Below are 13,372 nucleotides of genomic sequence, written 5' to 3'. Positions count from 1 at the left end.
GTCAGCAGGAGCACGGGAACCTCACCACTTGGCAGTTCCCTTCCAACTCGCACATCACCCTGACCTGACGATATATCAACGCTCCTCTACCATCATTAGATCTGAATCCTGGAAAGCCCGACCCCAACATTCTTGTGGCAGTACTTTCACCAAAAAGGACTGTAGAAGTTCAAAAAGGTGGCTCACCATCACCACCACATCACCATCACCATCACCATCACCATCACCACCACATCAACAATAGTAGGGAATAAACAATTATTACTAGACTTCCCAGTGTTTGCCCAGATTCTGAAAAAGTTTTAAAAAGTTGCCGGAAATGTAGTATCCTCATCTCTTCAACTTCAGCCTCCAATTTTATGTGACATGTCCTTTTGTACATAAGGAATATTATAGACAAATAAATGTTGGAGTATTGGAAAAAAGTAAACAAACTGTATTTCCATTTATTTTTAACTAATTTTTGGAGGAATTCTAATTTAGTTATAGAGACCAAGAGCACAGACTTCCGTTTTTCTATTTATTCAGACTTCCATTTTGCTATTTCCTTTTTCTCCATTTCATGTTTCTTTTCATAACAATTTATCTTGCATTTGGCTCGGTCATTTATAGCTGGAAATCTACTTCTCACTAACTGCCAATTTTATCCTGGTCTGCAAGTGCTGACACAGTTGTTACAATTATATGCAATACCTGCAGTTGATTCAAATTATGAACTAAGATAAAAGGAACAGAAACATTTAATCCTATAAAAGTTACATGAGAGAAAATCTAACTGATTGGATTCACATGGCCATACAGCTGCTACCTCTTCACATACAGCCTTATACTTACAACAAAGGGGTTCACTCTTTAAATGCTTAGATTATCTGCAATTATCAACATGCAACTATGCAGAGAGAGAGAGAGAGAGAGAAATAACCCTTACCTGTGGAGTTGGGACTGCCTTGACCTTAACATAGCTTTTTCAAATCTGTTCCTTGTGTTACATGCAGCTTTCTCATGAAGGCTGAAGACTGTAAATGCAACGTACAAAATAATATGAGGCACAGTGGTGCAGCAAGAGAAGTTGTTGTCTCATAACTCCAGGTACACAGGTTCAAGCCTGACTTCTGATGCTATCCAGGTAGAGTTTGCATGTTTCCACTGCGACCATGTGGGCTTCCTCTGGGTACTTTAGCTTCCTCCCACATCTCCAAGAAGCATGCAAGTTGGTAGGTTAATTGGTTAGTTAAATTGTCACCGATGTATAGATGAGTGGTTGAATCTGGGGGGGAGTTGATGGAATGGGGGGGGGGGGGGGGGGGGGGGGGGAGAATAAAATGGGTTACAGTTGACCCAAAGAAAACCGTTTCCATATTGTATTGCTCTAGGCCTCAAATACAAACTTTGATAAGAGGTATAGCTAAACATGGGAGGAAAGGGAGATTTGGGGTTAAGTTTCTGTCAATGAACACATCTGGAGAACGTCAAATCAGCACAGTTATCATTCCCATTCTCATAATATAACTGTGCTCCTTGGGAGTAAAGTACATGGCATGCTGGTGGTGGCACTAACAGCTAAATCCATCACCATGCACTTGACCGATGCTTCGCTTAAGGAATGCTTGCTCCACGCAGAAATATTTTAAAAAGCCACTACCCCCAGTTTCTGATTTATTGCAAAGAAACGGCAGTCCTGCAATGGTGGGACTTGGCTTCTCTCCCACAAACAAATAGCGACTTTCTAATTTTAAACCCGAGCGACTGAAAGAGGAAAGGAAATATACTGAGGAAAAGCCAGACACTCCTTCATATTCAGAAGGGAAAACTGAGAAGGTGTGTCAAGCCCCTTTTGAGGATTCCATCAGCCACATACTTTCCCAGCCATCTGTTTCGGATCAGTGCTGACAGAGGCATAGGTGTAGATGGGTTGTCTGCTGATTTGCTGAGGAACAGTGCAGCATGTGGTGGGGATCCTGAAGACAAAGACACTACTTCTGTAATGTACGGTGTATTATTGTGCTCAATCAAAAGGGAATTTCTTGGGCTTTTGCTAGATAGTTAACTGCATTCAAAACGGATGGTCTTTATGCTAATTTAAAGTATGCCACAATTAAGTGAAAACCTTCACTATTTTCCCAAGTTTATGGAAGAGATTGCTTATATTTGAGATGAGAGAGAGCACAGATTTTTTCTGATTTATATCAACCATCGGCAGTTTCATTCAGTCAAGTTTTCATGCTAATGAATGGATTTTACAGAGCAAATGCGTATTATTCAGCATCATATAAGACTCCTATGTCAACGCCAAATTGCCTTTGTGACATCGGAAATTAAACGTTGTTAGAATATTTTAGATATGTATTCATGTTATGACAGATAATTTACAACAGAACACCTTTGATGGTGATAATTCCATGAAGATCTTACCAAAAAAAATTTGTCCAAATAGCATCTAGTGCATAATACTTAATATTAACCTTGAAGAATTCCAAGAGAAAAAAAAGAGATACATTGGCATGCAAGGCAGGAGGAAGTCTTCAGATACCTGGATCGTTTAACACTCTCATAGGGCAAATGGAAATTGCACAAGAGGAATAGAACATAGATGATGGTGAGATCAGGGAGTGATGTATTGATATTTTGGGCATGTTGGTATTAAGATGGAAGAGATATTGAGTATCTGGAAAAACATTTAGGTGGATAAGATTCTAGGACCATCCCAGGATACTAAGGGAGGGAAGGAAGAAGATTGACAGAGGGGGCCTTGACAGAGGTCTTTGTTTACAGGTAAACCACAAGCAAACTCCAAGAAGACTGAAGAATAGCCAGTGTTGTTCCTTTGTCCAGGATAAGCAACATGGATAAATAACCTAGCGGGATGAAAATGTGGGCAGTGTATTGGCAGATGGAATCTAATCCAGACAAATGTGAGGTGAGGTATTTTGAAAGGTCAAATATGAAGATAGACTGCAAATTGCAGGACTTTAGGAACACAGATGTTTGGAGAAACCTTAAGGTGCAAGTCCATAGATCCCCAAAAGTGGCAAGGCAAGTAGATTGGGTGGTAAGGAAGATGTACAACATATTTGCCTTCATCGGTCAGGGCATTCAGTATAAAAGTTAGGAAGTTGTGTTGCAGTTATATAAAACTTTATTTAGGCCACATTTGGAATATTGTGTGCGGTTCTGGTCATCACACTATAGAAAGAACATGGAGGAGATGCAGCAGAAATTATCCAGGATGCCGGGATTGGATTGTATTCGCTGGAAGGGGAGGCTGAACAGACTTGGATTATTTTAGAAACAAAGAACTGCAGATGCTGGTTTATACCAAAGATAGTGCTGGAGTAACTCAGTGAGTCAGGCAGCATTTCAGGTGATTTTTGTTCCCCACAGATGCTGCCTGACCCCTTGAGTTAATCCAGCACTTTTTGTCTATCATTGGATTATTTTCTCTTAAATGCCAGAGACCTTGGGGCGATCTGATAGAAGACTATCGGCTTGGTGGCGCAGCGGTAGAGTTGCTGCCTGACAGCGCTTGCAGCACCAGAGACCCAGGTTCGATCCCGACCACGGGTGCTGTCTGTACAGAGTTTGTACCTTCTGCCTGTTACCTTGTGGATTTTCTCCGAGACCTTCAGTTTCCTCCCACACTCCAAAGACGTACAGGTATGTAGGTTAATTGGCACGTTGTATGTGTAAATTGTCCCTAGTGTGTGTAGGATTGTGTTAATGTGCGGGGATCTGCAGTCGGCGTGGACTCGGTGGGCCGAAGGGCCTGTTTCCGCGCTGCATCTCTAAACTAAGCTAAGCAAAAAATAAACTATAACTTTATGACAGGTAGATCATCAGCCTTGTTCCCAGGGTGTAAATGCCTAATAATTGAGGGCATTCAAATGCTGGGAGGATATACGGTAGAAATGATCAAGAGACTTCAAGGCACAGGACAGACCGAGGAATAGTATCAAGGTAACTGCTGACATGGTGGAAAAACGACCTGCACTGTTCTGTTCAGAGACATTCAGCAATCAAATTCAGATTCTTGCTGACATTAGACTAAACGGAGTGTACCATCAAAGAACCTTGGAGATTATAACATATTAAATGCATGTCACTACAAGATATTTATTTATATGCCAAATTTTGATATTTCTCTGGTATTTTGAGAATAATGTTATTCTAATAATTGGAAGTCATTGTTGCTTTGAGACTAATCAGATGTGAAAATGATAGAGAGGACCAGGTAAAGATGGTCGTTGAATGATAAACCTATCTACCTTTAACTCTCTCTCCATCATTTTAATCACCACTCTGCCAACAGCTACTGTATATACCATTCATCAACCCGTGGCCATTTGCCAGAAAAGATAATATTTTTTTGCTGAAAGGAGGCTAAATTAGTTTTCCATTGTGGATTATTTTGCTGATTCTGGTGGAGCACCAAAGATAATGTGACAAGCTTGTCATCTTGGTTCAAAGTTGCTCTGTTAGTTTAGTTTAGATGAGTTTATTATTGTCACATGTCCTAGATACAGTGAAAAGGTTTAGTTCGTGTGCTATCCACTTAAAGAAAGGACTACATGATTACAATCAAGCCATGCACACATTTAGTGCAAGATAAAGTCCAATTAAAGTTATTTCAATGGTCTCCAATGAGGTAGATGGGTGGTCAGGACCACAATTTAGCTGATGAAAGGACCGTTCAGTTGCCTGATGACAGCTGGGAAGGAGGAAACCTTCTGACTGATCACATAGAAAGAGTGAGCTTGAGTTGAAAATTGCAGTTTTACTTGATCATTATGCCCTTTACAATGGAGGACACTCATCTACTGTTTTTATTAACGTCAATTTGTTCCTTTAATGAGTAAAGAAGCTAAATTCCTCGATAAAAATGAGACTTTGATCATTGCAGTTATTTTTGATTGAGCGATGTAGATTCCCAAGTGGCAAACAGCAGAGGTGCTCTTCATGAACTTTACCACATGGCTTTCCCAAACAATTTAATTGCCAAGAAGTCAAACGGCCAGGAAAGCACACCAACACCTCTACTTCCTTAGAAGGCTTAGGAAATTTGGCAAGTCCCCAACAACCCTCATCACCTTCTACAGAAGCACCATTGAAATCATTTTATCAACGTGGATTGGGAACAGCTCAATCTAAGACTGCAAGAAATAGCAGAGTTGTGGATGTAGCCCAGACCATCACACAAACCAACCTCCTTTCAATGGATTCCATGTACACGCTGCTTTGGCAAGGCCACATCAGCCTTATCAAGGACTAGTCTCACTCCCTCTCCCATCAGACTAGAGTTACAGAAGTTTGAAAACACATACCACCAGATTCAGGGACAGGTTCTTCCCTGCTGTTATCAGGCAACTGAACCGTTTGCTCACCAGCTAGAGTGCGGCCCTGACCTCCCATCTATCTCATTGGAGACCTTGAACTATCTTTACTCAGACTTTATCTTGCACTAAGTAATATATCCTTTATCCTGTATCTTTATACTGGAGATGGCTCGATTGTAACTATTTACTGTCTTTTCATTGACTGAATTGTGCACAAGGAAAAAAAGCTTTTCAAAGCTAAACTAAACATCATCCTTAATGTTGAGTATGCAAAGTGTGCAATGATGACTAGAACCAGGGAGAACAATAACCACATTGATTACAACAGTACATTACTTTGGATGGTAGACACAAAAAACAGTATTTGCAGTTTATTCCAGCACATTACTTTGGATCACTGACCTTCAAGAGCAACAAATCACCGTTCATTTTAGTGTTTTGCGTGCTTGCAGGTTCAAAATGTCTCTTCAAAAATCTATATCTAACACAACTGATTTCATTTGGATCTTTGTTTAAGGAACATGTCAACACAAGCAGCTCCGCCATCACTGTGATAAAGAAGCATTATTCCCAACAGACAGAATTCCATGCACAATCTCTCAAGCCCAAACAAATCCTACCTAAATGCAAATGTGCTTAACTCCATGGCATGGGATCAAATGGAAATAACAGGTTGAACAAAGTGCAAGAGAAAGAGGTGAAAGGATAGAATAACAATGTTTAAACATTCATAAGGGACGAAGCAACTCTGGGAACGTTTCCTTGGGGTGCAATGATGTTGCATCAGCTAATTAAAAGGCTTTTGAGTCACAATTGTTCACTTGGTTAAAAATGAAGCCAGTTTTACACATTCCACAGCTTTGTTTAAAAAAACATATTTTAGAATTTTCCTTTGAATGCAGCCCCCTTTCCTGAGAGTTTTCTGTTGAAAGCAAACATTGAATGTATGGTTTATACACTGGAAGAGGAAGCAATGTATCAACATGTCAGGTACTGGCCACAGTAGTCTGGATTAATAACAATGCAGATCTTATTCAGCTGACATCAGATAGACAATCAAAGGAAGAAATAAAATCTCAAAATGTCAAATAATTTCCCATGTACTCCTGTTACATTAAAATCTTACAAGAAGAATAATGTGTTTGTCAAGGCACGTTATATTTGAATTACTCTTGGATCAAGATTTCTATAAAAACAGGAATAAGCAGAGCCAATTGGCACCTCCGTGGGTCTTAACACAGTGAATCATTCATTCAGCGATTCAATCTAAAATAACTAAAATACTGAACAAAAATGACTGTATACAAACGTGGCCAGTCTTCTGAAACACACCGCTGCTTCCAGCTATGATTTGGTAAAAGACTGTTAAAACTTGCATGTATCTGGAGATACATGAGACTGTAGATGCTGTGAACTGGAACAAAAAAGCAAGATGCTGGAGGAAATCCGTGGGTCAGGCAGCAACTGTGAAGGTAAAGTGTAAGTCTTTTTGTCCTAGGACCTTTCCTAACTTTTGTCAGTTCCTGCCTCACCTCTTTATACTTTTGCACTCTGTCCTGAATCAGGGTCATGACACGAAACTTTGACTGGCCCGTTGCCTCCACAGATGCTGCCTGACTGACTGAGTTGTTCCAGCACCTTGTTTTCAACTACATTTATATAATGTGCTTATTGTAGTTAAACAACAATGCATTTCATTGTCAAAAGTAAAGCTACACACCAGCAGCAGGTACACAAAATTGCTGGAGAAACTCAGTTGTGCTGGTGTGGCCAACAGGTGAAAATAGTTTGTGCAATGGTTTCACCTCTTTAAAGAAAACCAACATCCAATGTTGATGATCAATGAGAACTAGGTGTTGAAATTTGTAGCTCACTAAAAGCATGGTGGTGATGGTGGCATGTGGCTTGCTTGCTTTCATTGGTCAGGTCATAGAATAGAATATTGGGATAATTGGGATATTATGGTGCAATTTTACAAAACACTAGTTGGACCACACGAGTTGTTACCGTGTGCAATTCTGGTTGTCACACTATAGGAGGATGGGCTTGGATGAGAGAGAATGTCAAGGAGATTCACCTGGATGTTGCCTGGTATGGAAGCATTTAGTTGTTGGGGGAGATTGAATAGGCTTGGTTTGTTTACACTGGAGCAAAGGAGTTTGAGTGAAGACCTTGCAGAAGTTTATACGATTATACCGGAAGTAGATAATATAGTCAAAGTTCCTTTCCTATGATGTGGGTATCAAAAACACGAGGGCAAAGATTTAAGACGAGGATGATGAGTTTTAAAAGGGTTCTGAGGAGCACATATTTTTTTCACGCAGAAAGTAGTTGACATTTGCATCATGCTGCTAAGATTGGTGGGACGAGATACAATGACTACATTCATGAGGCATTTGCAAAAGCTGGACAGCTACAGTCCAAAGGCAGGTAAATGAGACTAGTTTGGGTGGGCAAAAATAGAAGGGGTAATTTTCAGTGCTGTAAGAATCTATGACTCTTATCAAGATTCATTTAGACTCTCCCTGAGGAATGGGAGACTGCCTTGTGACTCTTCTAACATACAGCCAACACTCTACAGTCATCTCTGCATTGGGGACTCATGATCACCCAAGCAACAGTGATCCCTACACTCCATTATATGTCTGAGACCTGGGCTGCCTACAGCAGGTTCTGGGAAAATGATACCAAATCTTTTCCACAAAATTCTCCAAATTCATTCTCCCAGGCAATACCTCAGCACTGAGTCTCAATTACACCGACAAAGGTTCACCTGTATCTCCTCCAATCTCATCTACTGCATGCGCTGCTCTAGATGCCAGCTGATTTACATCGGTGAGACTAAGCGGAGGTTGGGCGATCGTTTCGCCGAACACCTCCGCTCAGTCCACAAGAACCTACCTGAACTCCCGGTGGCTCAGCACTTCAACTCCCCCTCCCATTCCCAATCCGACCTCTCTGTCCTGGGTCTCCTCCATTGCCAGAGTGAGCAACACCGGAAATTGGAGGAATAACACCTCATATGGGTAGCCTGCGTCCGGCGTGCATGAACATTGAATTCTCCCAATTTTGCTAGCCCTTGCTGTCTCCTCCCCTTCCTTAACCCTCGAGCTGTCTCCTCCCATCCCCCCGCCCTCGGGCTCCTCCTCCCCCCGTTTTCCTTCCTTCTCCCCCCCCCCCCCCCCCCCCCCACCCCCTATCAGTCTGAAGAAGGGTTTTGGCCCAAAACGTCACCTATTTCCTTCGCTCCATAGATGCTGCTGCACCCGCTGAGTTTCTCCAGCATTTTTGTGTACCCTCAATTACACCCAGTTGACTCCATTGGGCAAGCCACATTGTTTGCTTTCCCCACATCATACTCCCAAATCAGACAGACTATTCTCAGATCAGTCTCAGGAAGAAATTAATGGGCAAACAAAGGAAAAGATTCAGGATTCAAGCCTCTTGAAGAAATGTAGTGATTTTTTGGAATCTCTGGCTCGTGACCACTTAATGTCAGGAAGGACAATTATGGATGGTAAATCCATACAGGAGCATACAGAAGCCCTGAATAGAAGGAGTGAAGGAGTGAAAGAATAGAAGGAGTGTACCACCTCACAAATTGCCCAGCACCTGCCCCATAAAGTGCCCCTTATCCTATCTGCGAAAGAGTCTGTGGTTCCCGCAATGGCCTCATCAGTCATCTCAGTATCCAGAAAATCAAAGTGGATAATTGATCCCAAGAGACAACTTAAGCAGAAGAACATAGAATATCGAACAGTACAGCACAGGAACAGGCCCTTCGGCCCACAACATCCGTGCCGAACATGATGTCAAGACCAACTTGTATCTGCCTGCACATGATCCGTATCCTTCCATTCCCTGCCTATCCATATGCCAACCAAAAGTTTCTTATATACCACCGTCATATCTGCCTCAATAACCAACACTGTCAGTGGTATCTAGGCACCCACCACTCTCTGTGTAAAAAGTCTCGCCCCACACATCCCATTTAAACTTTGTCTTTCTCATCTTAAAGTTATGCACAGGGTTTTGATTTTTCCATCCTGGGACAAAGATTCTGACTCTACCCTATCTATATCTTTCATCATTTTATCTACCTATCAAGTCCCATCACAAACTCTGGCATTCCAGAGAAAACAATTCAAGTCTGTTCAACCGCTCCTTGGAACTAATACACTTCTCTGCACCCTTTCCAAAGGTTCCACATTCTTCCTCTAATAGGGAACTAGAACTGTGTGTGATACTCCCAATGCAGCAATACTAAAGTCCTATAAAGCTGCATCATGGTTTCCTGACTCTTATATTCAATGCTCCAACCAATGAAGACAAACATACCATATGCCTTCTTTACTATTCTATCCACTTGTGATACCACTTTCAGGGGGTTATGGACTTTGACCACAAAAACAACTCTGTTACATCAAATCTGTTATGGGTCATGCCATTCATTGTATATTTTCCCCTGAAAGTGCAACACCTCACACTGGCTCGGATTAAACTCCATCTGCCATTTCTCCGTCCATTTCTTTAGCTGATCTTTATCCCATTCTATACTTTGACAGCCTTCCTCCCAGTTCACAACACCAGCCATCTTGATGTAATCTCCAAATGTATTAACCAATGTGCCCATGCCCATGTCATTTACATATATCACAAACAGCAGAGATCTTAGCACTGATCCCTATGGAACTCCACTGGTCACAGATAGAGAGGACAAAGGAGGACCCGGCGTGGGTGGACTACCATGAGGGAGGGAGAAGAAGAATGGAGGACCCAGCAAGGGAGGACTGCCGTGAGGGAGGGGGAGAGGGGAGGCGGTGGGGGGAGAACAAAGGTGGACCTGGCGCGGGGTACTTTGTCAACGCCCTTCATGTGGCGACTATTGCATACCCTGGGTATGCAAGCAAAGAATTTCACTGTGACTTGTCACGTGAGAATAAAGTACAAAGTATTCATTCATCCATCCATTCATTCATTCATTCATTCATTCATTCATTCATTCATTCATTCATTCATTCATTCATTCATTCATTCACCTTCACCTCCACCTCCAGCCTGAATATTGTCCTTCTACCACAACACTCTGTCTTCTATCAGTAAGCCTATTATGAATCCATACGACTAAGTCATTGTTGATCCTGTGCATTTTATTCTTCTGGATCCACCTACCTTTGGGGACCTTATCAACATTCACCACCCTATCTTAATCGATCACCTTCATCATCCCCAAAAACCTTGATCAAATTAGTAAGAAGATCTGAAGAAATATATTTTGAAGGAAGCGTGGAATTTTAATACCTTTTTAGAAATTTCATTAACAATCTAAATAATTTTTTTGTACTCTTTCTTATTTTGCAATAAATTGATCAAACACAGTGGCCAACTGACTTATTCAGATCAATCGTACAGGCAGATACAACAGAGAACACAAGCTTGTAATTTACTATTTTACACATTCATTTTTTTTGGGCGGAGGTTCACTAACGGTCCTGATCCTCTCTCCCAGTGTCCATCTACAATGGAGTGTTAGTGATGCAAGACTGCAATGCACTCAATATTAGGTCATCTAAAGACATCCCACAATTTCCGGCAGTTGTCCCAGTTCAGTAATGCCACTTTAAGAGGTCTTGCAGGAATAGGAATATAAATAGTAAGCAAATCCAAAAATGTTAACGTGCACAATCACCATAAAGGTCTGGGAATTAGTCATAGGGTCATAGAGTGATACAGCGTGGAAACAGGCCCTTCAGCCCAACTTGCACACATCAACCAACATGTCCCATCTACACAGGTCCACCTGCCTGTGTTTGGCCCATATCCTTCCAAACCTGTCCTATCCATGTACCTGTCTAATTGTATTATTTATACACATGAACTTTCACATTGTACCCACAGCACTGTCATCAATGGCCCTAGATAAAACTAATCAGGTTCCCTTCCCTTGCACAGTGCCATTTTAATGCACATTACAATATGTCACAGTTTCAAGGCCACAATCCTTTTTGGTGTATATATAACCTCCAATCAAACTAATTAAACACCACTAACATCTTAAAGATTGACATTTGGTCTTCTTCCAAAGGAAATAAAACTATCTTGTGTAACTTAAGTAATTCTACACTTTATTTTAAAACCACTTTTGATTAAACAGTGCTGTGGTATTTCTGCAAGGCATTCGATGCAGATAATGGTTTTTCAATGTGACTTACTTATTGACATAAATGTCTGGCATTTCTTTTACACCCTGGTGCCGTATAATTGGGTGACAGAGGCCAATTGGGCATATACCGCTACTTTGACTTTTAATGATTCAGAGCAGCGGTGATGACACAGAGTGCCAGATGAAGGCGGTAAGATATTTTGATTCTGGTCCAACATGGCCCAAATCCTCAATGTATTTTACACAGAGCATAGCGTAACAGAAGCCGGACTAGGCTATTTGGCCCTCAAATCCATTCTGTCATTCAGTTACATCTTGTCAGATCTCTATCTCAAATCAATCTGTCTACCTTGACTTCATAATCCCCAGATACTCTGAGCCAAAAGTCTTTACAAAACATTTGCAGTAGTGTGTGAATACTTTTTCTCCCAATGCGTTGCACAGATACGAGTTGCTGAGCAGGACTTGAGGTGTACGCCAGATGGAATTTACAGTAACGCAAAACAACTTCACGTTTTATTTTTAGTATCTTATGTGAACACCAGTAACAGATGATGAGATTCGGGTTCCCTTAGGACAGTATGCCAGAGGAACGTAATGATGTTAGAGTACATCAGACAATGGGGGCCTTGTTGTTGCTCAAACACCTACATCAGATTGTGGAAAATATTTTGTGCCGTATTGGCACCAGGCCTGGAAGTTTATATAATAGTGACCTTTTGTGATTTTGGGAAGGCGCCATAGAACAGAATGCAAACTAGTGAATTGAAGGTCATATCCATTCCTCAGCAGGCAATGCAATAGGTCTTCAAGGGTGGTCTGGAAAAATTAATAAATAATAGGGGGGAACGGAAACTGAATCTTTTATATTCATCTGTTCTTAAATGTCATGAATCAAGTTGCAACATAAGGCATCTCTTTAGCAAGAAGATGACATATTTTTAAGGTATCCTGTCCAATCCAGACCCAATGCACAGGGATTGTATTGGTATTGGAGTATTGTATCGTCGTTTATTATGGGATTGTACCCCATGCAACTTAACCTTTCACAGAGTGTCCCAGAGAGCTAGTAGGAGAGCAGGAAAGACGAATATTCAACTTTGGTTAAACTATTTGACCTTTCTTTGAGAATACAGGCTGCCTTGCTGGTCTCGATGACCTGGAGAGTGCCACTGTTATATTTACTGGATAGCAACTCAGATTTTTAATAATTGCATCCTTGCTTGCCCTTAAACAGACCCCTTTGAAGAAGAAGCAACAATAACTTTGTTTTTGATTGATGGCAGCCTTCACTCAGAGGATGGTAGTTAATGTAACAAGCTGCCAGAGGAGGTAGTTGAGGCAGGTCTATAACAGCATTTAAAGGGCATTTGGATAGATACACAGATAGGAAAGGTTCAGAGGAATATGGGCCAAACATAGGCAAATGGGATTAATTTAGATGAGATATTTTGGTCAGCATGGACAAGTTGGGCCGAAGGGCCTGTTTCCATGACTATCCTTCTCAAAACACCATTCCAGAACCTGTAATAAAAAAATTGGATTCAACATATCCAAAATCTGACCCAAATTTATAATCCTTTCCCTTCATTCCCATTGAGGTTGTAGTAAATCAGGCTCTAGCTACACTTCTGTAGTTCTAGCAGAGGCAGAAAGGAGGTATCACAGCCTGTTCCCATATTAGCAAACAAACACGGACAGAAATGACACAAAGTGCTGGAGTAACTCAATGGGTCACGCAGCATCTCTAGAGAACAGAGAGAAAGGTGATGTTTCATGTCAGGACCCTTCTTCAGTTGATCAACCAAAAATGCCCCATATTCATATTCTCCAGAGATGCTGCTTGACCTGCCGAGTTACTCCATGTCTCCAAAAACTT

Source organism: Amblyraja radiata, chromosome 10, assembly GCF_010909765.2.
Source record: "Amblyraja radiata isolate CabotCenter1 chromosome 10, sAmbRad1.1.pri, whole genome shotgun sequence".
In the NCBI taxonomy this organism is placed as follows: domain Eukaryota; kingdom Metazoa; phylum Chordata; class Chondrichthyes; order Rajiformes; family Rajidae; genus Amblyraja; species Amblyraja radiata.
The sequence above is the reverse complement of the archived record's forward strand: the minus strand, read 5'-3'. Positions refer to the sequence as shown.